General features: G+C 56.7%; 1 protein-coding gene across 4 annotated transcripts in view; it reads left to right on the plus strand.

Annotated features, from left to right (window-relative positions):
• The window catches only part of LOC138822707 (ubiquitin-like modifier-activating enzyme ATG7), a 179,198-nt gene that overhangs the window by 155,313 nt on the left and 1,467 nt on the right, over positions 1-22,418 (plus strand). The gene's annotated exons all lie outside the window — the stretch shown is intronic.

Genomic DNA, 22,418 nt, shown 5'->3' on the forward strand with positions numbered 1-22,418 from the left:
CCTGGAATCCTAGCTACTCACGAGGCTGAGATCTGAGGATCACAGTTCGAAGCCAGCCCAGGCAGAAAAGTCCCCATGAGACTCTTATCTCTAATAACCTAGTCAGAATCCAGAAGTGGTAGAGCACTAGTGTTGAGCACCAAGAGGCTCAGGGACGGAACCCAGGCCCTGAGTTCAACCCACAATTGACAAAAAAAAAAAAAAAAAAAAAAAAAGATGAATTGGCCCCAGTCTGGAAACGGGTAAAGCTACAATGGTGATGTTGGCCAGTAGGACTTGAAAGCCCGGCTTCTCATGTGTGAAGCCAACGATTTTGCCTTCCCGCCTCAGGATTTGCAAGACAAAAGTCATTCACTTTGAGTTGCAGTTGGGACCTTTGGGGTCCTGTCTTCCTGTCCATTCGGGGGCCAGCAAGCAGTTTCCTGCGCTCAGGTGATTCACACTGGGTCAGGGAGACAGGAGCTGGACTGTGTGTTCAGGAAATGCTCTTGTTCCTCCGGGTCTCCCATCTCAAGCACTGACAATTCTGTAGCCAGGAAGTGTCTGCCGCCTTTCCCCCCCTGTGGTCCATGGTGGCCCAGTGCTCTTAGGGCATTTTTATTGGCTCTGCTTTTAAAGGCCTCCAGACAGGTGAGCTAACAAGAGGGGGAAGACTTACCAAGCTGTGAAAAGCTAAAGAGAAACTTTAGGCATGTTTTACTAAGTCAACAAAGACAAGACCTGATGCAGTCAGAAAAGGTTATGTATTATATCATTCCAACCCCATGACATTCTGGAAAAAGCAATATTATGGAGTCAGTGAAAGGATCCTTGCTTGCTGGGGGCTTGTTGGGAGGGAGGGAGGGAAAAGGAGGCAGTCCACAGGCAGTTTAAATTAGGAAACCTAGTTTAAACAAAACCTAGTCTAAACCTAGGCAGCCAGGGGACCCCTGCTGTGGCTGGACGGCAGACATGGGGTGGAGGACTGGGGGTGGGGGGGCATCCAGCTCCTTCCTCTCCCAGAGGAAACTAGGGAGGGCACCGGCCAGCCAGAGAGCACCCTGAGGTGTGGCAGGAAACATCCAGAAAGCCAGAGAAAGCAGGAAGCACATTCTGAGCCACAGAGACGTCGTGTGGAGAGGTGATGAGTGAAGCAGAAGCCATGTGTGACTGGAACGGGAGGGCGAGCAGCAAGCCCAGGCCCGGGCAGGTGCTGCACCGCCCTCCACCGCAGCTCCAGTGCAGAAGCTGCGCGACGGGCGGCACCGTCGGGGTCCTGTGCTTCAGCCTGTGCTTAGCATGCACAAGGCTCCAGCTTCAGAAAAGACCGGGGGAGAGAGAGACCTGCCCCCAGTGTGGAGGACAGAGCGGACAGCGGTCTGGCCAGGGGCAAGGAGGGCCGCAGGGCTGCGCAGGCCGGATGGCGGGCGCGTGGCAGGCGGGTGAGGAAAGGCCTCTGGTGCTACCCCTGCTCCACACGCACACACCGGGGCTGGAGCAGTCAGAGGAGGGGCGACTGGAGCCAGGACTGCCAGACGCAAGGCAGCGCCTGGGAACGGTTAGATTCTAGAATGAGCATTTGACCGCCTTCCCATCTCCACAGTAGCCCATGCCCAGCTGACAGCTGAGCTCACTGAAACATACAGAAAAACTTGAAATGAGCCAGAAAACCAACGTAGTTAAATAAGAGGGTAGCTTTCACGGGGCTTTGAACAATTGTTCATTTCGAGTGGCAAAGGTAAGTAACAGAAACAAACCTCATTTTTCTTGACTCCGCATTGCTCATCTGGCAATTTAAAAAAAAAATCTGCTGGTTATAAGGTTTCTTCCCAGCTCTGCAGGTCTGGTATCATAAAAAATGTCATAAAGCGGGGCTGGGAAGGTGGCTCAGTGGTAGAGCGGGAAGGTGGCTCAGTGGTAGAGCGCTTGCCTTGCATGCCTGAGGCCCTGGGTTCGATTCCTCAGCACCACATAAGCAGGGGAAAAAAGCCGGAAGTGGCACTGTGGCTCAAGTGGTAGAGCGCTAGCCTTGAGCTGAAGAGCTGAGGGACAGCGCCCAGGCCCAGAGTTCAAGCCCCACGACCGGACCCCAAAAAAACCCCAAAACCAAAAAATGTTATAAAGCTTAGTTTCTCTGTCTTTGGGAGGGCAAAGGGCGAACAGAGGCAGCAGAGGTGCTCACTAGACACCGGGTGAAAAATGAACTGTACAGCTTGCAGGTGGGGAGGCCAGGGAAAAACTGCGGGAGAGCGCGGCAAGGGTGGTACTGTTCAAAGAGAAATGTCCTCATTATCTGAGCCGGGACCGCACAGTGCACAGCCCCACGGGCAGGACAGTGGGAATGAGGAAGCCTCCTTGCGAGCTGAGGGGCAGTCGCTAACCACAGCAAGCGAGCAAGCGAGACGGGCCTGCGCCCCGGCCCTGCACGCACAGGCCCGCCCAGGCCCTGCACAGCCTCTGCCGGCCCCTGCGCACTCAGTCGGAGCATGCCTCCCTGAGCTTGGGAGCCCATGCGCTCAGGGTTCTTCTGGGAGAAGCTTTCTGTCTCACCGGTTTTCATCTGGTTGTCCTCTGCCTTGAGATGTGCCTGGCGTGGGAAGTTTCTAGAACAGGAAGAGTCTCCTTGCTGGAGCACCTAGCGCTCAGACACTGAAAAGCAGAGCAGAGCCTGTTTGGACCTTGCCAAGGTCTCTGTTCCCCTCCTTTCTCATAGCTGAGGTGATTGGGCATGCCCCGTGTGTGAGGGGGGGTGCTGGTGGTGCTCTGAACTGACTGACGGGGCGTCCGCAGTGCGGGGAAGCTGCCCCGGCTGGGGCTGGGAACGGGAGACCCCATCAGTCATGAGGTCTAGTCTCCACTTCCAGGGCTCATTCATACCCAAGAGGTGCATCCAGCTTGAAAGTTGGTTGGTGGCTATTTGACAGGACTGTCAACCATCAGCCAGCCGCAGCTTTCAGACCAGTCTGCGGCGTGCACCGCCCTGGCTGCGGGAGCCTGCGGTGGCTGTGATTAGACTGTTTGCACTCAGTGTTAGAAGGTACCTGTGCTCAGGTTACTAGACAGCTGTGGCTCTACATGGAGCAGGCCTGGGGTCGAACCCATCCTGCCACTAGCCAGCTGTGAGGCCTCCAGCCCCCCACTCTTCTCCTCTCAGCCTCGCTTCTTTGTCTGTGAAATGGATTCACTGGCCCCTTGAAGGGCTTCTGGAGGGATTGAGGAGAACGTGTCTATGAGAGCGGCGGTGCAGTGCCTGCTGGGCGGGGATGAAGTCCTGTTTCCAGGCACAGCCTTGGGTGCTTCTAATGCAGTCCACCCCAAGCCGTTCCCGGAGACCCCCTGGTGTGGTACTGGGTTTGTAAATGTTGGCTGGTTTTCTTTTCTGTCTCCCTGTTTGTGGGGACAGTTCTCTGAAAACGAGACTCACCGAGGATCTGAAAATCTGCCCGAATTTTCTCTGAAAACTCTCAGCCAGAGGTGGTCCCTCCTCTCAGTGCCCACCCCGGGTGAACTCCGTCCTCCGAGCCTGTCTCTGGGCCTGGAGTGAGGAGGAGGACACAGGAGGCCTACTTCTAGCATTGTCCTGTGCAGCCCTGTGCTCCGGTAGGCAGAGGAGCAGCACAGGAAGTGGGGTTCAGAGGCCCCAGAAGGGGGGTCTGCACCAGCTCCTTACATAGGGAGCCCTGCATGTCCTTCTGCCACTGGGGGGCCAGCTGGGCTTCCGCAGGAACCTGGTGTGTGCACTGCCCGATTTCCCTCCACCCTCGAGCGGAAGTGCCCTGCTGATACTGGCACAGAGCCACACAGGCTCTGCAAACAAAAGTTTACTTTGTGACGTCAGAGTGCTTGTGTCCCACGTGATCTCCGCTTGCAGCCAGAACACAGCTTGATCCGCCCAGCTAACGTGGAAAAGCCAGAACAGGGAGAAGCCAAGCCAGGGCAGGGCAAAGGGACTGGAGGGCGGCTGGGAAGGCTGGCGAGCCTCATGCTTCCTGCCGTCCTGACGGCGCTGAGCCGCCCGCAGCCCCCAGCCGCAGCACGCTGCTGCCCGCCCCGGTGTGGGAAACTGTGATCGAAAGCTGACTGGAAAGAACTGCTTGTATCATTCCAAGTGGGGAGCCCCAGGCCAAAACAGACAAGACCGGTTTTAAAAGTCTCAGTTCAAAGCAGCTTGAGACTTTGTTTTTCTCTTCACTGTTCTCTCCCTCAGAGGGGACCCCCCCAGTCCCTCCCTTTCCGACTGCCCCATCCTCAACTGAGTCAGGGTCCAGCCGAGGTTCGTTGGGAGCCCAGGAAGTGAGGCCTGGCCTTCCGGCCGCCAGCAGCCAGCGAGCGCATTCAGCTGCGCCCCCTCCAAAACCACAGCATGTTAGAGAAAGCCAGGAGTGCCGTGCAGGGTGATGGCAGCCACTCCATGTTCCTCAGGGAGGCAGAAGACTCCGAGGAACGAGGGGACAGGCTGTTTGGGATGCACATAATGAGCACCAGGGTTAGACATCCGCCTTTGTCCTGGCTCCTGAGAGATCATTAGAAACAGGGCCTATCATCCGAGAGCAAAGGTTTAAACCAGCGCCACGGACAAGCCTCACACCTCTGCATTTTCCCTAGCTTCTTCAGATTTTGGTCTGAAATTTAAGGACACTTGTTTCTCTATGCAGATCTCCTATTATCTGTGTCCTGAAAAGTAGACACAAGGCCCCCTTCCTCCTCAGTAGCCTGAGTGACCAACTCAGCCAAATGGCATTCACTGTAATTCCTTTCTGTGGACTCTCTGAATTCTTGTTTGCTTATTATAGGTCTGTGTCAGTGGCCTATTCCCTGTTGGCTCAGTTTTGGTAGATCAAAAACATCTAGAAATGTGCCCATTTTTTCCCTAGATTTTCCAGTTTATTTGAATATAGTTGTTCAAATATTTCTTTGTGATCATCTGGATTTCATTGGTATTTGTTGTGAGGTCCCTTTTTATATCTCTCATTTTATAAATTTGGGTCTTCCCTCCTACTTTTGGGTTAGATCTTCTAGGGGTTTATCGGTCATACTTATTTTTTCAGAAAAACAGCTTTTTGTTTCATTGATTTTGGTGTGTAGTTTTTTGTTTACTGTCAATTTTATTAACTTCTCTCACTTGTAGCAATTCTTTCTAATTTTTGAGTTGTCCTGTTCTTATTTTTCTAGGAGCTTCAGATGCATCATTGGGGCTGTTTGTGATCTGTCTGTGGTTTTGATGTAGGCACTCAGAGCTGCAGGTTCCACTCAGTACTGCTTTTGAGGTATCCCCAAGCTTCTGGTCACATATGCTTTCATTTTCACTAGATTCTAGGAACTTTCTTAGTTCTCCCCTTAATGCTTCAGTGACCACATTCAACAATGTGCTAGTCAGTCTCCATGTGTTTAACTATTTTCTGTAAGTTCAATGTTGGATTCTAGTTTAATTCCATTATGGTTTGAAAAAGCACAGGAAATTATTTAAGTTTCATTTGTATTTGCCAAGACTTCCTTTATGTCCTAAAATGCAATTTCATTTGGAAAAAGTTCCATAGGATGCTGAGAAGAAATGTGATTTATGCAGCTGCTGGGTGAAATACTATCTAGATATCTGACAAGTTCATTTGGCTTAGAGTATCATTTAATTCTGCAATTTCTTTTTTTTGGAGGGGGGTTGGGGGGGCAGTCAGTCATGGGGCTTGAACTCCCAGCCTGGGTGTTATCTCTGATCTCCTTTTGCTAGCTCTCTACCACTTTAAGCCACTTCTGGTTTTCTGGTGCTTAATTGGAGACAGAAGTCTCACAGACTTTTCTACCCGAGTTGGCATTGAACTATGATCCTCAGTTCTCAGCCTCCTGAGTAGCTAGGATTACAGATGTGAATCACCAGTGTCCAGCTTAATTCTGAGATTTCTTTGTTGACTTTTTTTTTTTTTTATAATTTAGATGGTCCATCCATCAGTAAGGGTGAGACACTGAAGCCTTGCAGATTACAGTGACAGGGTCTGTCTGTAGTCTTAAGTCCAGGAATATCTGTTTACTGAACTTGGGTACACCAATATTGGTTTGTGTATGTTTATAATTTTAACTTCCTCTGGATGGACTTTTCCTTTTATTTATATGAAGTAATCTTCTTTGTCATTTTTGACTAATTTTAGTTTTGAATCTATTTTGTCACATATAACAACTGCCTGTTTTTTTGGGGGGGCCCACTTACTTGGAAAATTGTTTTCCATCCTTTACCCTATATTTATGTTCCTCGTGAGATGTGTTTCTTATAGACAACAAGGGGCTGGGCCTTTGCTTTTGTTTGTTTTTTGTTTTTGTTTTGGTTGGTTGTGGGGCTTGAACTCTGGGCCTGGGCGCTGTCCCTCAGCTCTTCAGCTCAAGGCAAGCACTATACCACTTGAGCCACAGCGCCACTTCCGGTTTTCTAGTGGTTTATTGGAGATAAGAGTCTCCCGGACTTTCCTGCCTGGGTTGTCTTTGAACCGTGATCCTCAGATCTCAGCCTCCTAAATAGCTAGGATTACAGGCGTGAGCCACTGGCACCCAGCTTTGAGCCTTTGCTTTGTTGTTGTTGTTGTTGTTTTTATTGTGAAAATACTGTACAGAGGGGTTACAATTACATGGGCAAGTTAATGAGTACATTTCTTATCAAGCATTATAGCCTCCTCCTTTGTTTCCCCTTCCCATCCCTTCCCATCCTCCCCCTGCCCCCCCCAATCCTCCCTGCTCCCCCCCCCAACCAAAGTTGTAAAGTTCGTTTTCGACATAACGACTTGTACATCTCATTGTTGCAATGGGTCCACCTGTATCCCTATTTAAACGATTTGTTTTTCCCCTTCCCCTCCACAAATTATACCGACATCAAATACAGTGAAAGCAGGGGTTATACTGTGGGGGAGGGACATACAAAGCAACAAAAAAAAAATCTTATAAATGTGTTAGAAACAATCGCATGAAAGAAAAAATATTGAATACATATCTTAGGGTTCATTTCCCTAACACAGCCTTTGCTTTTTTAATTCAACTTGCCATTCTGTGTTTTCTGAGTGGGGAGTTGAGATTATTATTCCATGTTTTGTTTTTTTTTTTATAAAACCCTCCCCTATTATTCAATGTTAATACTGAAAAAGTATGACTACTCGCTGTCTCTATGGTTGTTATGAATTTTATTTCTTTTCTGTTTCTCCATTGCTATCGTATTTCATCTAGTAGAATGTCCCTATTTTCATTTGTAGGATTTCAAACATTTTCTGCAGTGCTGGTTTTATGGTCATGAATTTCTTTAGCTTTGGCTTATCATGAGAGCTTTTCATTTCTCCCTCAAGTATAAAGGATATTTTTGCAGGACACACTGATCTGGCAGTTATTATCTTTCAAGTCTTTTATTAGGTCCTTCAATACCTTCCTTGCATTTACAGTTTGTGTTACTCTAATGGGATTGCCACTTCTCCTTTGCAACTTTCATAATTTTTTTTGTTTTGTTTAGTGTTGTAACCATAATATGTCTAGTTCTGTGGGCCTCCTTCACCTTGATGATCCTTTTTTTGTCAAGATTAGGGAGATTTTTTTTTTTTTTTTTGTCAGTCGTGACACTTGAACTCTGGGCCTGGGCACTGTCCCTCAGCTCTTCAGCTCAAGGCGAGCACTCTACCACTTGAGCTACAGCGCCACTTCCGGTTTTCTGGTGGTTTCTTGGAGATAGGAGTCTCACGGTCTCTCCTGCCGGGGCTGGCTTTGAACCGTGATCCTCAGATCTCAGCCTCCTGAGTAGCTAGGATTACAGGCGTGAGCCACCAGCGCCCGGCTAAGATTAGGGAGATTTTGTTGTTATTTTATTTATTTTTGTTTGTTTTTTGGGTCCGGTCCTGGGGCCTGAACTCTGGGCCTGGGCGCTGACCCTCAGCTCTTCAGCTCAAGGCTAGCGCTCTACTACTTGAGCCACAGTGCCACTTCCGGCTTTTTTTCTTTTTGGTTATGTGGTGCTGAGGAATTGAACCCAGGGCCTCATGCATGCAAGACAAGCACTCTACCACTGAGCCACCTTCCCAGCCCTGTTACTATTTTATTGAATGTTATCTATGCTTTCTGTATCTCTTCTCCTTTTTCTATACCCACAATTCTTAAGTTTGGTCTTTTGATGTTGTCTTAGAAGTCTTGCACATTCCATCCTTATTTTTTTAGATTTTTCGATGTCTTCAATTGGTCTGATCCCTTTATTGTATCTTCGGTCTCTGATACTGCATTTCCAGCTTGTTCTATTCTGATGGCTAGACCCGTGATCCTCAGATCTCAGCCTCATAAGTAGCTAGGGTTACAGGCATGAGCCACAGGACCCAGCTAGGCTTTTGAGTTTTTGTTTATTTGTTTTTATCAGTCATAGGGCTTGAACTCTGGGCTTGGGCACTATCCCTCAGCTCTTCAGCTCAAGGCTAGCGCTCTACCACTTAAGCCACAGCGCCACTTCCGGTTTTCCGGTTTATTGGAGATAAGAGTCTCACAGAGTTTCCTGCCCCGGCTGGCTTTGATCCATGATCCTCAGATCTCAGCCTCGGTAGCTAGGATTACAGGCGTGAACCACCGGCACCCAGCTATAATTGAGTTTTTATGCAACTATTCAGTTCTTTGTTCTAAGAATTTAATTTTTTTCAAGATTTTTATATTCCTCTGTCATATTCTGCATTTAAAAATTTTTTATTTAGCTGTTTGCTTGAATTCTCTTTGATCTCATTGTTTGTATCTTTGAATTCCTCCATCTGATTATCTGTCTTCTCTACATTTTATGGCTCATTCTTGTCACTTTTTTTAGTTCATTGTTTGAAATTTCTTTCTATGATCACTTAAATAATTTATTGTGAACCTTGTCAGCTTTTGAAGGAGCTATGCTTCCATGTTTATATTGTAGATTTAGTTAATGTTGGGTAATTGGCAGGTTTCGGTGTATTTTCCTGTTACCAGATCGGAGAAGTGTGGCTCAGTAGTCTAACATTCAGTTTCAATGCACAAGGCACTGTGCTAGACCTCTTCTCCATTTAGGGTGAGGAGTCTTAGATACACAGGCTAGGGTAGTGCATGAACAAAAACCTTGTGTTTCTAGCAATCCCTAATGAAAACCTATCTTTAGATGAATATTGAAGCAAAGAGTTTCTTTATTATCTGAAAGTGGAATCCAGCTTCCCTTCCCCGTGCTGGAGTGCGCGGCCAGGCTTGGAACTTCTCGCTGTTCTGGTTGTTGTTGCTTTCAATTGTTACTATAGACTGGATGTACAGAAGGGGGTGGTGGTTACATAAGTCAGGTAACAAGTACATTTCTTTTTGGACCGTGTCACTCCTTTTCTGTTGGTTTGATTTCTCTGTGTTGTTTTCTCTCTTCCTGCCCTCTGCTTCTTGGTTCTTGGTTCTCTCCCTTTCTTTGTCTCTTCAGAAACTAATCACTTCTGTGTTATCAAAATGTTCTTGAGCATGAAGTGAACCTGATAGATTCTTCTAATCTGATCTCTTTCCATCCCCTCTTTTTTTTTTTTTCTTTTATGGTGCTGGGGATTGACCTCAGGGCCTTGCACATGCTACATGAGTGTTCCCCAGCGAAGAGCTTATTTTACAATATGAAGACATGCTCACAGACAACAGAAAATCATGTTAAACATCTGCTTTTGTCACAAAAAGGGAAGTCATTGAAAATCAGGAATGAGAGATACATTGTGCCTGGCCTTGTTGGTCTGATATTTCAGGGACTGTCACGGGTTGCTTCCGGGAGGGAGACTCATGAATACTCACAGGTGCTGCCTTGCCACCGTCAGCGCAGCCTGGCACTGCCCCCTCAAGCCTCACAGTCTTTAAAATTAGGGGCCCTTTATTTCCCTTCACTTGTAGTCTCACCTGGAGGTCACGTCCTGAGTCTCAGCCATGGTGAGCTGGCTGGCAGAAGCGCCCCCATTCCATTTCGGTGGCAGAGCAGAAGGAGCGCAGGAACTTGAGTTTGGCCCAGGGAGGCTGAGGTGGCTCTCAACCCATCAGTCACTTTCAGCCACTGTGTCACCTTCACCATGTCTGTCCCAGGTGTACCACCCTTTTCCACACGAAGAGCCCAGAAACCTCTCTCTTCTTCTGCTCTTTGCACTGGAAAGCCTGTGTGCGCTGAGGTGGATGTCTTTCCTGGAAGCAGGGGCCCGCAGCTCTCACACACAGAGGCCGGGACCGTGGTGGAGGGTGGTGGGAGCGGGGCGGCCGGCACAGATGTGTTAAGATCCACCTGCCTCCACAGACATGACTAAGCCAGCTGTCTGCTTGGAGCAGCTCCGGCATCTGTCGGAGCAGGGCTCAGCGGGAGCAAGGCCCTGCATGCAGCAGCACGCTCCGGGTCCTGGCAGAGGAGCCCCGCCTGCCCTGCGCATCCACAGTCCTCCTGCCGCCGAACATGTGGCCAGGCCCTGTTCCATGGGAAGCTTCTGGAAGTTCCACCTTCGCATTCAAAGAGCCCTAATGAGCTACATCGGGGGGCAGAAATAACTTCCAGGACCCTTTTGTTTTTCATGAAAGACAGATGCTCCACGGAGAAACCCAGTTTCTTCCCGGCCTGTGCCCTGGCCTGACCTCAGGTGCAATGTGCCCTGTTTCTGAGTGTTTTGCTTCCCCCGCATTGGGGGCTCCCGCTGAGCCCGGCGCTTCCTTTGTACCTTCTTCTTAGTGATGTGTAATTCTTTGTGTTGGTGTTGCTGTCACAAGGCTGCCCTGACAAAAACAAAAAGAAGAGAAGTAAGGCTTCCCCCTCTCCCCCGCCATGCGCTTGAGGGTCTCCGTCCACCAGACGAGGTCGACGGGCTCCGTGCCACCAGGTCGTAGGGAAGCCCTTGTGGACCCCACCCAGCCTGTGGGTTGTGAGCTGAGATCCAAGCCCAGTTGTCCTGTCCACGAGCCTGGGAGGCGGGGCAAAGCCCCTTCCTCAGAGATCCCACCAGTCCTGTGGACCAGCCCAGAGCCTGCTGGCACCCAGGGGCATCCACAGGCTCACGGGCGCGTCGTGTAGCCTACAGGAAACTGTCCTGACAGCACGGGAAGCTCACCATGAGCATCCTATCCTAATTACTGTGAGTACACAGACGACTGAACGTTCACTCCGCTAACCATCCTAAACCCTTGCCTGCTGTCGTTTCGTGCTGCCTTCTCCAGAACTATCCCTGAGACTAAGGGATGGCAGCAGGCCCGTCCCCACCGCCCTGCCGCCTCCTCAGGCACTGGGAGGGAAACAGGCAGCACAGCACCCAGCGGCCTCTCCTGCCCTCTGAGTGTTTGTGTTTCCAAAGGTGAGAAGAAAACGTACACAGTGTGGTTCAGTGCCGAGCAGGCTTGCTCTTTTAGCTGCTTGTTAAACAAGCATTTATGGAGCGTGATTTATTGACTTACGCATGACTTGGGAGTTTCCAAGCATACGCTGGAGCTGGGTTCCGGGTTCCGTGTGATGCAGCAGCGCGGTCACCAATGGCAGGAGGTAAAGCAGTGTGCAGAGAGGTCGGGGGAGGGCAGCACCAGCTCCGTGTCCAAGGGAGGTGCCACGAGGCAGGCCAATCAGCCACACGGTGGAGGCAGCATCACACCATCCACCGGGTCAAAAGACAAGCCCGGAGCGCGTGTGTAGCCTGTCTGAGGCAGCCAGTCGCTGGTGAATGAGCCGTTTCATGAAAGGGGGTCCTTGCACCACGGGGGAGGCCTGAACGTGCTCCTGTCCTGAGGCCCCCCCCCAGGGCTGGCCAAAGCGCTGGCTCTGGGCACATGGTGCAGTTGTTTGGGTGCTAACCTGCAGGGCCTCACCGAGGGGCCAGGCACACGGGTAGGCCCCAGCCTGACAGGGATGGGCAGAGCTTGGTGGGCAGCCTCCAGGCAGAGCAGGGGATGGGGGGTGCGGTGGGCAGCATCTTCATCCTGGTGCTGCTCTGAAAGCCGTCTGAGCCTTGGGGGGCCTGTTTGGCACGAGCTTTCTTGGGGTGGCAAAGCTGCTTGACCCTAACCCCCATCCCTGGCTGCAGTTCACCACCACTGTGAGTGTTCGTTTAAACTCAGCAAGACCTGGGCCAACAAACTGAGATGAGGGAAATGAGCCGAGTAGTTATTTATATCGTAAACCTCTTCGGGAGTGGATGGCTGCCAGTCCAGCTCTCGCTGACTTGGGAAGAAGGATCCAGTAACTTTGAAGAGGAGCCCCATGTGTGAGCTTGTTTTCAGTTTCTCTCCTGTCTGGGTTTGATGTTGCTCAGAATGAGGGCTTCACGTACCTGCCTCTCAGGGCGGGCTGGCATGATGGAGAAAGCCCCGTGCTGCACGGCCGCCTGCCCAGACACATGAAAGCCAAGGCCCCTTTCTGCAGACGCCTGAAGACTGTCATTAGGGCTGCTCTCGAGAAGCTGGAATACATGGAGCTGATTCTTTAAAGATGTTATTTCTTGAAGCCACAGTTGCTCTTCCTTTGTTCCTCCCCAAAACATAGCCTCTGAGCTCCGGGCTGCTGTGCATCAGCTCAACAAAGAGAAGGAAGAAAAAGAAAGAAACTGCAAGCGGAGAGGCAGTCTGGTGAAAAAGATTGGTTAAGGGAAAGAACTATCCTTACTTTCTTAAGCTCCTAAAACATTGCACGCTTTCAAGTTACGCCAATTTAAAAACAAAACTCGGAGCTCATCCTGAGCCCTGGCTTCCCACCTCAGTTAAGTTGCAGGGCTGAAGGGAGGAGGGCAGGGTGTGCGGCCCGTGCCTGCCCAGCGGAGCCTGCCCGTGCTGCGTCTGCCATGGAGAAGCCGCAGGCAGGCCCGTTCCCCCCGCCAGGCCTTCGTCCTGGTCACCCACAGCGGAGGATGCCCACTCTGAATAAGACAAGCCCCGGAGACTTAACACTGCGCTAGCCGCATGGACGCCGGGATGGCCACGGACGCCCGTCCCAGCAAAGCGCTATCATTGGGCATTGGCACGAGACAGTCAAGGTAAAGCAAGATGCCGTCCGCATGGCCTCCGAACACGGTTGCCCTGGGATCCAAGACCACGCACCACGCCTCACCTCCGCTCACAGCAGCCCTCTGTTTCCCCAGGGACAGGGCCGCGCCACACAGCCACACAGCTTGGAAGGCAGCAGGGCACTTACTGAGTGACCACACTGTCCAGCCAGCGGCTGCGTGCCCACCCCCAACACTGCTGCGTGGCCTGTGGGAGCAAGAGGCGCACAGAGCCTCTGCAGCCAGGCGTGCCCACCGGGCAGCTGCTCCCTGCTTGCTGGGCCGGCTCACCACCTGACAGCCCGGCAATCGCCTTTCTCCTGTGCTCAGCCCACACTCCCCGCGCCCCCTCCAGCCTCCCTGCTGCGTCCACCGTCATCCCACACACCCCGAGCGGGGTCCCTGGACGTCAGGGTGCCACCTCCACTGGGACACTCTGGTCTCCAGGCACAGAGCCCGGCCTCTGCCCCTCTAGCTCAGCCCCCTCCTGTACGTACCCATGGACATTTTATCTGGCTGTCCCAGGAAACCCGTTCCTTCCATCTGGGTGAGAGACTTCCAGGGGGAAAGGCCATCCACCATTGTTCATCGTTTTCTCCCCCGGCCACTTGAGCCGTGTGTAGGCCACGGGGAGGGCAGGGCTTGTTTCTGTGTGGAGCATTGGCTCCTCCCACAGCAGGTGGAGATGGATGTGACCGTGGGGAGCAGCCCGGCCAGGTTCTCAGGGCTCCGGTGAGGAGAGGGAGGCCCTCCCCGTCTGAGCCTGTGAGCAGCCCCTGTGGTGGGGTCGGACATCGGGAGAAGCGCCGTGTGCTGTGGCCCATGGAGAGCGCTGTTCTCAACTCCTGACTCTCCAGGAACCTTCCAGGGCTCGTGAGAGCTACGGTGCCCGGGACTCTTGCTCGTTTCTGCCCTGCTGCCACAGTTAGCCATTTCAGTCCTTTTTTTTTTTCTTTTCTTTTCTTTTTGGTCAGTCGTGGGGCCTGAACTCTGGGCCTGGGCGCTGCCCCTCAGCTCTTCAGCTCAAGGCTAGCGCTCTACCACTTGAGCCACAGCCCCACTTCCAGCTTTTTTTTTTTTTTTCTGCTTATGTGGTGCTGAGGAATGGAACCCAGGGCCTCATGCATGCAAGGCAAGCACTCTTCCACCGAGCCACCTTCCCAGCCCCACCTTCCCAGCCCCGTGTCCTTTTCTTTAAAAATTCCCACAGAGCCCAGAAAAAGCGAGCCCCAAAGCCCATTGTCCTCCGCAGGGAAACACCAGTTCTGTGTGGCAGAGGGACACGCACCCTGCCAGGCGGCCCTCGGGGAGCAGGACCGCAGGGAGCGGTGATGGGCGACGTCCTAGCGGGCTTAGAAGAGCTGTGAATAACCGCTGGCAGTGAGCACAGCCCCGGCGGTCACATCGCTTCGCTGCCAACCCGGTGCCCGCTCTGGCGGCTGCTCCCTGACCCCTGTGCTTTGTGCTGGGCGGAGCCTGGGGCTCAGGCAGGCCGGGCTGCCCTGGAGTGGCAAAGCTCCCCTCTTGCTGTGTGCGAGGCCCAGCTCGCCACACCTGCGGGTGTCCGCATTCGTGGGGCCCCCGCCGTGTCTCTGAACAGGACAGAGCAGGGCAGGGCTGGGCCCCAGCACAGTAACAGCGGGGAGAGCGCGGGCGACAGCGGGAGATCCCGTCCCTGTCCCGAGCTGAAGTTCTCCGGCACGCCTGGCCTCTGCCTGTCCGGCTTGAGGCCTCTACTGCCCCCTCCGGCACACGCCCCCCCTGCTCCGCCCGCAGCGCAGCGTCGGACCTGCCCTGCCTGTCTCCAGCGCCCCTCTCCTCCACCTGCTTTCCCTCCGGGTCACCAGCCCGGGGACCCCCCCCCCAGCCACTGTCCCCCGCTCTCACCTCTCAGAAGGAGCTGGGTCTCTGCGGCCCGCCCCGCCTGCCTGCCCAGGCCGCAGGCGCCGCCGGCCGGGCGGGACGGGGTCGGGGTCTGGAGGCCCGTGTTCACGGAGCCGTCCGCAGGCGCCAGCGCTCGGCCTCCTGGCCTGCGTCGGCTGCGTGTCCGCTGCTGCCGCGCGCTGTGGAGCCGCGCTGGGTGCGTTCCACAGTGGCACTTGGCGTGAATCTGAAGCCGTGGCTGAGTGCGTGGGCTGAGTACTTTCTAGAGAAGGCAGGTGGATTTGGTCGGGCTCGTGGTGTGGAGGCTGGGAAGTCCAAGCGCCCAGCGCTGGCGCCCGGTGGGCCCAGGGAGGGCTCGCGCGCTGCCGCCGCGTGGCCAGGGGCCGCCGCGTGGCCAGGGGCCGCTGCGTCACGGCGCGCGTCACGGCGCGCGTCACGGCGCGGGGGAGGACATGGCGGGGACCAGCGGGCCACTCTCCTTATAAAGCCGCGCTGCCCTCACGGCGGCCCCACAGCACGGCCTCGTCTGACCCTAACGACCTCCTGAAGCCCCATCGCTAGCCCACACTGGTGCGCATGCGCATGGACAGCACCGGACCACCATCAAACCGAGCTGGGGACCGTGGCATCGCCTGTAATGCCAGCTTCCGAGGAGGCTGAGGCAGGAGGAAGGCTCGACCTTGGGAGTTCCGGGGCAGCCGGCCACGTGGTGCCAGCCTGTGGAGCCTCTGAATGTCAGTCACGCGAAGCCCGTCCTGCCGGGCCTCTGACGCGTGCGTGCCTGCGTGCTTGCGTGCGTGCCTGCGTGCCTGCCTGCCTGCCTGCGTGCCTGCCTGCCTGCCTGTGTGCCTGCCTGCCTGCCTGCCTGCGTGCTTGCGTGCCTGCCTGCGTGCTTGCGTGCCTGTGTGCCTGCCTGCCTGCCTGCGTGCTTGCGCGCCTGCCTGCGTGCTTGCGTGCCTGCGTGCCTGCCTGCCTGCCTGCCTGCCTGCCTGCGTGCTTGCGTGCCTGTGTGCCTGCCTGCCTGCCTGCGTGCTTGCGTGCCTGCCTGCGTGCTTGCGTGCCTGCGTGCTTGCGTGCCTGCCTGCGTGCCTGCGTGCGTGCCTGCCTGCCTGCCTGCCTGCCTGCCTGCGTGCTTGCGTGCCTGCCTGCGTGCTTGCGTGCCTGCGTGCTTGCGTGCCTGCCTGCCTGCGTGCGTGCCTGCGTGCCTGCGTGCTCTGTGCCCGGCTTCCCCGGCTCTTGGGCTCGGCCTTCCGTGTTCTCAGTGTGTCTGAGTAGGTGCAGTTTGCTGTCTTTCCTGCTTTTGGTCTCCCTTCCCCCTCTCGTTCCGTTCTCGTCCTCTTGTTTCCCGTGTGAGAGCGCTGGCGTCCACACGCGGGGTGACTGCGGCCCGTCGCCGTCCCGGGGCTCCTGTGCTCAAGTCCCCTTCGCGGTGTCTCTGCCTCGCCGGTTCTTGTTTCGATCGTGCCGGGGTGGAACCCACGGCTGGCGCCGGCGAGGCCAGCGCTGCCCCGAGCTGCACCCGGCCCGCTCGCCTCACGTCTGCGGAAGTTGGGGTCAGGGTCTGTGTGGTGACCATCGCGGGGACAGGAAGCTGCTCACGTGTGACGGTCCTGTCATTCGCGGGGACCCCGGGGCGCCTGCGTCGCCTTCTCCGGAGGGGCGTCCCCATGTGCTGCGGTCCGGTGCTCCCCCCCCCCACCAGGCTGCAGCAGGCTGCCTGCCGCTGCCCTTGCAGGTGGAGAACAAAGGCGTCTACCCCAAGTCAGGACCTGGCCCGGCCATGCGGCTCTAACCGCTGCAGTTGAAGTGCGGGCCAAACGTCTGGCTCATATCGTTGGTGCCACAGCAATGGCCGTGTTCTCCACCTCATGGAAACCGCGTGTCCGAAGCGCTGGCGCTGGCAAGCAGGCCGGGCATGCGCTTTCTCGCACACACCCCCTGCCTTCGAGTCGTCCCCGGGGTAAATCCACACCATCCCCAGCTCCACGGGAGGCTGGCGCTGCCCGTGCAGCGTCCTGTGGTTCCTGACATTCATCGCCACACGTTAGAGAGTCAGGGATAAGGAAGGCTCGAGCCTCAGTCCCACCGCCGCACGCGGCCTTGTGCCCACCTCGGTGCAGCCAGGCCCTGGAGGTGGCCGTGTTGTAGTGATGCCTCCTGGAGGCTTCCAGACAACCTCGGTCCCTGAGGCCTGTTTTCAGATGCAGAGCCTGCTGGGTGGGACCCCAGGGCCTCCTGTCTGGAAACTTCAGTGGGGATTCCCAGGGGCGAGGCCAGCCTTCCCCTACGAAGCCGCTGCTGCCCTGACTGCAGCCAGTGTGTCCCCCAGGTCCCTGGACACCAACACCCCACTCCCCGCCATGCCAGTAGCACTGCAGACCCTCCAGAGGCCAACCAGAGCCGGGCAAACCTTGTTTTCTGTTTTAGAAATGTGTTCCCTACCACCTCAGACCTGCTTGTCAGCAGGTGTAAGGCCTCTGGCACTCCAGCCTGTGCCAGCTGCACAAGCGCAGGCTCCCCGGCCTTCTCCCCTGTGTGTGTGTGGGGGGGGAATGCTGCTCACTCCCTGGGACACAGTAGCACCCCTCTTGCAGGACCACAGGGTCTCCCCACCGGTAGGCTGTCTGGGAGTCCTGTGCCTTTCTGGCTGGAGGTGAGCTGGGCTTCCCCAGCTGCTCAGTCCCTGCTCTCCCCAGCCTCTGTTTCCCTCCTGCACCCTCCTCCAGGACACCCCCAGCCTCCTTCCTGTATCCAGCCTTACCTTGGTTGCTTGGGGTAGCAGATTGGGACTTGTGGCCCAGATCTAGGCACCCAGTGTGCAGGCTGGGTGTCTGCCCTCCTTTGCTTGACCTGTGCCTAGGCCTGGCCCGCCCTCCAGCCTGGCGGCATCAGCACAGAACATCTTCGGGTGGGGTGTGGCGGGGCCGGGCTGGCCGAGTGTACGCTGCCCTGCTCCTCCACTCGTGCCTTCCCTCTCCCCAGTCCCCGCCATGCACCCTAACTCCCCGGCATGCACCCCGGCTCCCCGCCATGCACCCTAACTCCCCGCCATGCACCCTAACTCCCCGCAATGCACCCAGCTCCCTGCCATGCACCCAGCTCCCCGGCATGCACCCCGGCTCCCCGCCGCGCACCCCGGCTCCCCGCCATGCACCCAGTCCCACCATGCACCCAGCTCCCCGCCATGCACCCAGCCCCCCACCATGCACCCAGTCCCGCCATGCACCCAGCTCCCTGCCATGCACCCAGCTCCCCGCCATGCACCCAGCTCCCCGCCATGCACCCAGCTCCCCGCCATGCACCCAGTCCCGCCATGCACCCCAGCTCCCCGCCATGCACCCCAGCTCCCCGCCATGCACCCAGCTCCCCGCCATGCACCCAGCTCCCCGCCATGCACCCAGTCCCGCCATGCACCCCAGCTCCCCGCCATGCACCCCAGCTCCCCGCCATGCACCCAGCTCCCCGCCATGCACCCCAGCTCCCCGCCATGCACCCAGTCCCGCCATGCACCCCAGCTCCCCGCCATGCACCCAGTCCCGCCATGCACCCAGTCCCACCATGCACCCAGCTCCCCGCCATGCACCCCAGCTCCCCGCCATGCACCCCAGCTCCCCGCCATGCACCCAGCTCCCCGCCATGCACCCCAGCTCCCCGCCATGCACCCCAGCTCCCCGCCATGCACCCAGTCCCGCCATGCACCCAGTCCCACCATGCACCCAGTCCTGCCAAGGCGTGTCTCCCCTCCCTTTCCTCTCCTCGGCCTTGGCTGGCACAGCTTGCTGTCACATGCCTCCCACCGTGCCCGATGGCCTGGCTGGCTGTGGCTGGTCACTGTGGCACTCCAACGGCGGAGGCCAGGACTCTGCATACACCTCCTCACCTAGCACCCTGTGGCTAGGGAGACACTCCACAGAACCCTCTGGAGCTGGAGGCTGCCCCTGAAGTCCATGCCTGCCAAGTTGGCCTTGTGGACAGGATACCCCAAAGGAGAGAGGTGGTCTTTACTCCTCCAGGCTGGTAGGGAGGCAAGCAGCCATCCTTTAAAAGGTGCCAGGTGGGCGTCCATGGCTCACGCCTGCGATCCTAGCCGCTCAGGAGGCAGAGATTGGGAAGATCATGGTTTGAGGCCAGCCAGGGCAAAATAAAGTTGGTGAGACCCCATTGCGAATGACAGCACAGTGCTAGGAGTGCCCTAGCACCCCAAGATTCTGTGTGTTGCGCCGACAAGAGGCCAAGAGCTCAGACCGGCCCCTGCCTGAGGCCTTGCCCGGGCTACCCATTGGGTCCCACGATTGTGGAGAGCTCCCACGTCCCACGCCCATGCCAGGCTGAGCCACGGCAGAGGGGTCTGCTGCCTGCCTGCCTGCCCTCCCACTGTCCTCATGGGCCTGGGGCACCAAGTACCCTCTTTGACTTTCATGTCCATGCCACAAATCCTTTCCGTCCTCCACGGAACCGTTCAGAAACAGCTGCATCAGGAGCTGAGCTGGGGGTGTGAGGGGGGGTGTCAGTAGGATGCCCAAGGGGAAGGCAGGGCAACGCTGTTGGGGGGACAGGAGGAGCAGAGCTGCAGGGAGAGGAAAAAGTCCGGGGCAAAGTCAAGGAAGCTGCCATCTGGGCTGAGTCCTCGGTGCCCAGGGAGCAGTGTAGAGGTCGGGAACAGCCAGGGCTCCCCATGCCTGGGGAGTCAGAGGTGGCAGTGTCTGGCAGATTCTGGTCAGGGCCAGCTGTGGGTGGAAAGCTTGAAGTCAGCAGGGCCAGGGCACAGAGAGCCAGCGCCCCCCCCCCACACACACACAGGGAGCTCAGGCTCAGCCTCCCTGTGCCACAGGAAACTGCAGGCGCAGGGCTAGAATCTGGGGTGCTGTGTGGGCACGGGTGGAACCTGCGTGGTTCTATGGGGACATGGTGTGGGCGGAATCCGCGTGGTTCTGTGGGGACGTGGTGTGGGTGGAATCCGTGTGGTTCTATGGGGACATGGTGTGGGTGGAATCTGTGGTTCTATGGGGATGTGGTGTGGGTGGAATCTGTGGTTCTATGGGGACATGGTGTGGGCGGAATCCGCGTGGTTCTGTGGGGACGTGGTGTGGGTGGAATCTGTGGTTCTATGGGGATGTGGTGTGGGCGGAATCCGCGTGGTTCTGTGGGGATGTGGTGTGGGTGGAATCTGTGGTTCTATGGGGACATGGTGTGGGTGGAATCCGCGTGGTTCTGTGGGGACGTGGTGTGGGTGGAATCTGTGGTTCTATGGGGACGTGGGCGTGGGTGGAATCCGCGTGGTTCTGTGGGGACATGGTGTGGGTGGAATCTGTGGTTCTATGGGGATGTGGTGTGGGCGGAATCTATGTGGTTCTGTGGGGACATGGGTGTGGGTGGAATCCGCGTGGTTCTGTGGGGACATGGTGTGGGTGGAATCTGTGGTTCTATGGGGACGTGGTGTAGGTGGAATCTGTGTGGTTCTGTGGGGACATGGGCGTGGGTGGAATCCGCGTGGTTCTGCGTGGATGTGGTGAGCAGCATCTGAGGGTCGAAAGACCCACAGCCCCAGCTTCCCAGCGTGTGTGGGTCAGCATGCACAGCGCTGGGCGCTGGCCTTGCCCCTCAGCTCAACACCCACAAGGGCTTCCTCCCATTCCGCCTGCCTCTCCCCAGCCTGAGGCTAGCAGTGCTCTGAGTGCCGGCTGCCGGACTCCACCCTGAGCACGGGTGCGTGCGCTGGCCTTTCCTGGGCTGGGGGGGGGAGGGGTGGATGCGCACGCACCTCACACCCAGGACTGCGCCACCCCATGAATACTGCAGGAAGGAGTAGACGCCCATGAGGGCCAGGCAGGGGCTGCTGTGCCCGGAGACACACCCCAGGCCTTCATTGCTCCCCCAGATTCTGCAGCGTGCTTGGCCAGGCTTGCCCCTCCCGCGGAGAAGTGCAGCTGGGGCGGCGGGAGCTCAGGTCCCTCCTCCCACGCGCTCCCCACGGCGCGCTATTGGAAATGTTTACACTTACCAAAGGAACACTTTACACACACACACACACACACACACACACACACACACACACACACACACACACACACACACACACACACACACACACACACGCCAAAACATAATTGTGCCATTCACAGGGTAATTACGGTGTTGATAGAACTTTGGTTTGTGGCAGCCCCCAGAAGTGAGGTCCAGAGACAGCCTCGGGTGGTCTGTGCTCAGGGGTGTCTCCGCTGAGATGGCCCACGGCCCACTGGGCGCGGCCCAGCCCCTCCCGCCGCCAGGGCCCTCCCCGGCAACTCAGCAGGGCCGGCGGCCTCGCCCACCACTTTCTGTGCAGGGGCTGTGTCAGAGGGACTGGGCCAGGCCCATGGTGGGGTGACCAAGACCCACGCAGAACGAAGCCACTCAGCAAGGGGCGGGGGCGGGGCCATCTCCGTCTGTGTTGAGTGGTGATCCTGTATGTGCTGTGGAGAGCCAGTGTGGGCCCAGGGGGAGTCCAGACACGGAGCAGGGACTCTAATGGGAGGAACAAGGCTCATGATGATCAAGTAAGGTGGAGAGGCCCCGGCGCGCCCAGTGCCTCCACTCCCATGGGTCTAAATAAGAGTGTGCATCCTGCCCAGCCTCGCTGCAGGACATCTGGGGAGCCTTCCTCCTGTTCACTTGTAAGCCGTGTGTGATGCTTTGAACGTGTGTGTGCACGCATGTGGTCACGTTTTCATTTCTTGCGAGATCACCTAGAGTAGGGAACTGCTGGGGCCAAATGCTGTGAGTGGCCAGGGCATCGTCACAGGTTTCTGACAGGGAGGAAGGTGGGCGCTGGTGTCTCCCCGGGCCTCCGCTTTCCGCCCGCCTGGCTCAGCCCTCCTCTCACACCTGTCCCTGTGATGGGGGGAGGGGGGCAGCAGGCAGATGTTTGGTGGAGGGAGAGTTGGCTCATGGTTTGAACCCATGAACGTGTCTGAGAGCCAGTGTGTGCCACAAGCTGCTGACACCTGGCCAGAAGGCTGGGGACAGAAAGCCCAGCAGGCCGCACTGTGCATGCTGGCTTCGGAGCCGCTTTGACAGCCCACCTCGTGCCCACAGGCTGCAGCCCGTGTAGAAATGGCTCTCCGGAAGGCTTTCCTCACCCTTGGCTGTGGAAGCCAAGCTGGCAGCCATGTTTACCCTGGCTGGGCCCCCTGCCGCCCAGGCAGTCCACCATGACACAACTGTTCTTTTTCCGGGCTCTGCTCGGGCTTGGGACAGAGGGCAGGGCTTCAGGAGTGGCCCTGTAGTCAGCCCTGGGGCAAGGGGCCCTGGGACTCTGCAGGGACTGGACTGGGCCCCGCTCCTAGGGGAGTGGGCCGCTCCCTGAGCTTCCGTGGGGGCTGTCAGCCCACATGCAGAGTGAGGGGTGGCGAGGGGTGGGGGCAGGCAGGACAGGTGGGTGGTGATGACGGGAGCAAGCAGGGGTGGCTGTGCGGCCTGAGGTGGGAGGGCTTCACGCTGGCTTCACTCCCGCGGGGCCTTGATCTGCAGAGCCAGGGTGAGGGGGCGGGGCCTAGGCCCCCCCCAAGCACACCCGAGGGTGGGGGAAGCCCTGGGCTGAGCGTCTCCCCT

This window comes from Dipodomys merriami, unplaced genomic scaffold (genome assembly GCF_024711535.1).
Source record: "Dipodomys merriami isolate MVZ:Mamm:240054 unplaced genomic scaffold, mDipMer1.0.p SCAF_114, whole genome shotgun sequence".
Classification (NCBI taxonomy): Eukaryota; Metazoa; Chordata; class Mammalia; order Rodentia; family Heteromyidae; genus Dipodomys; species Dipodomys merriami.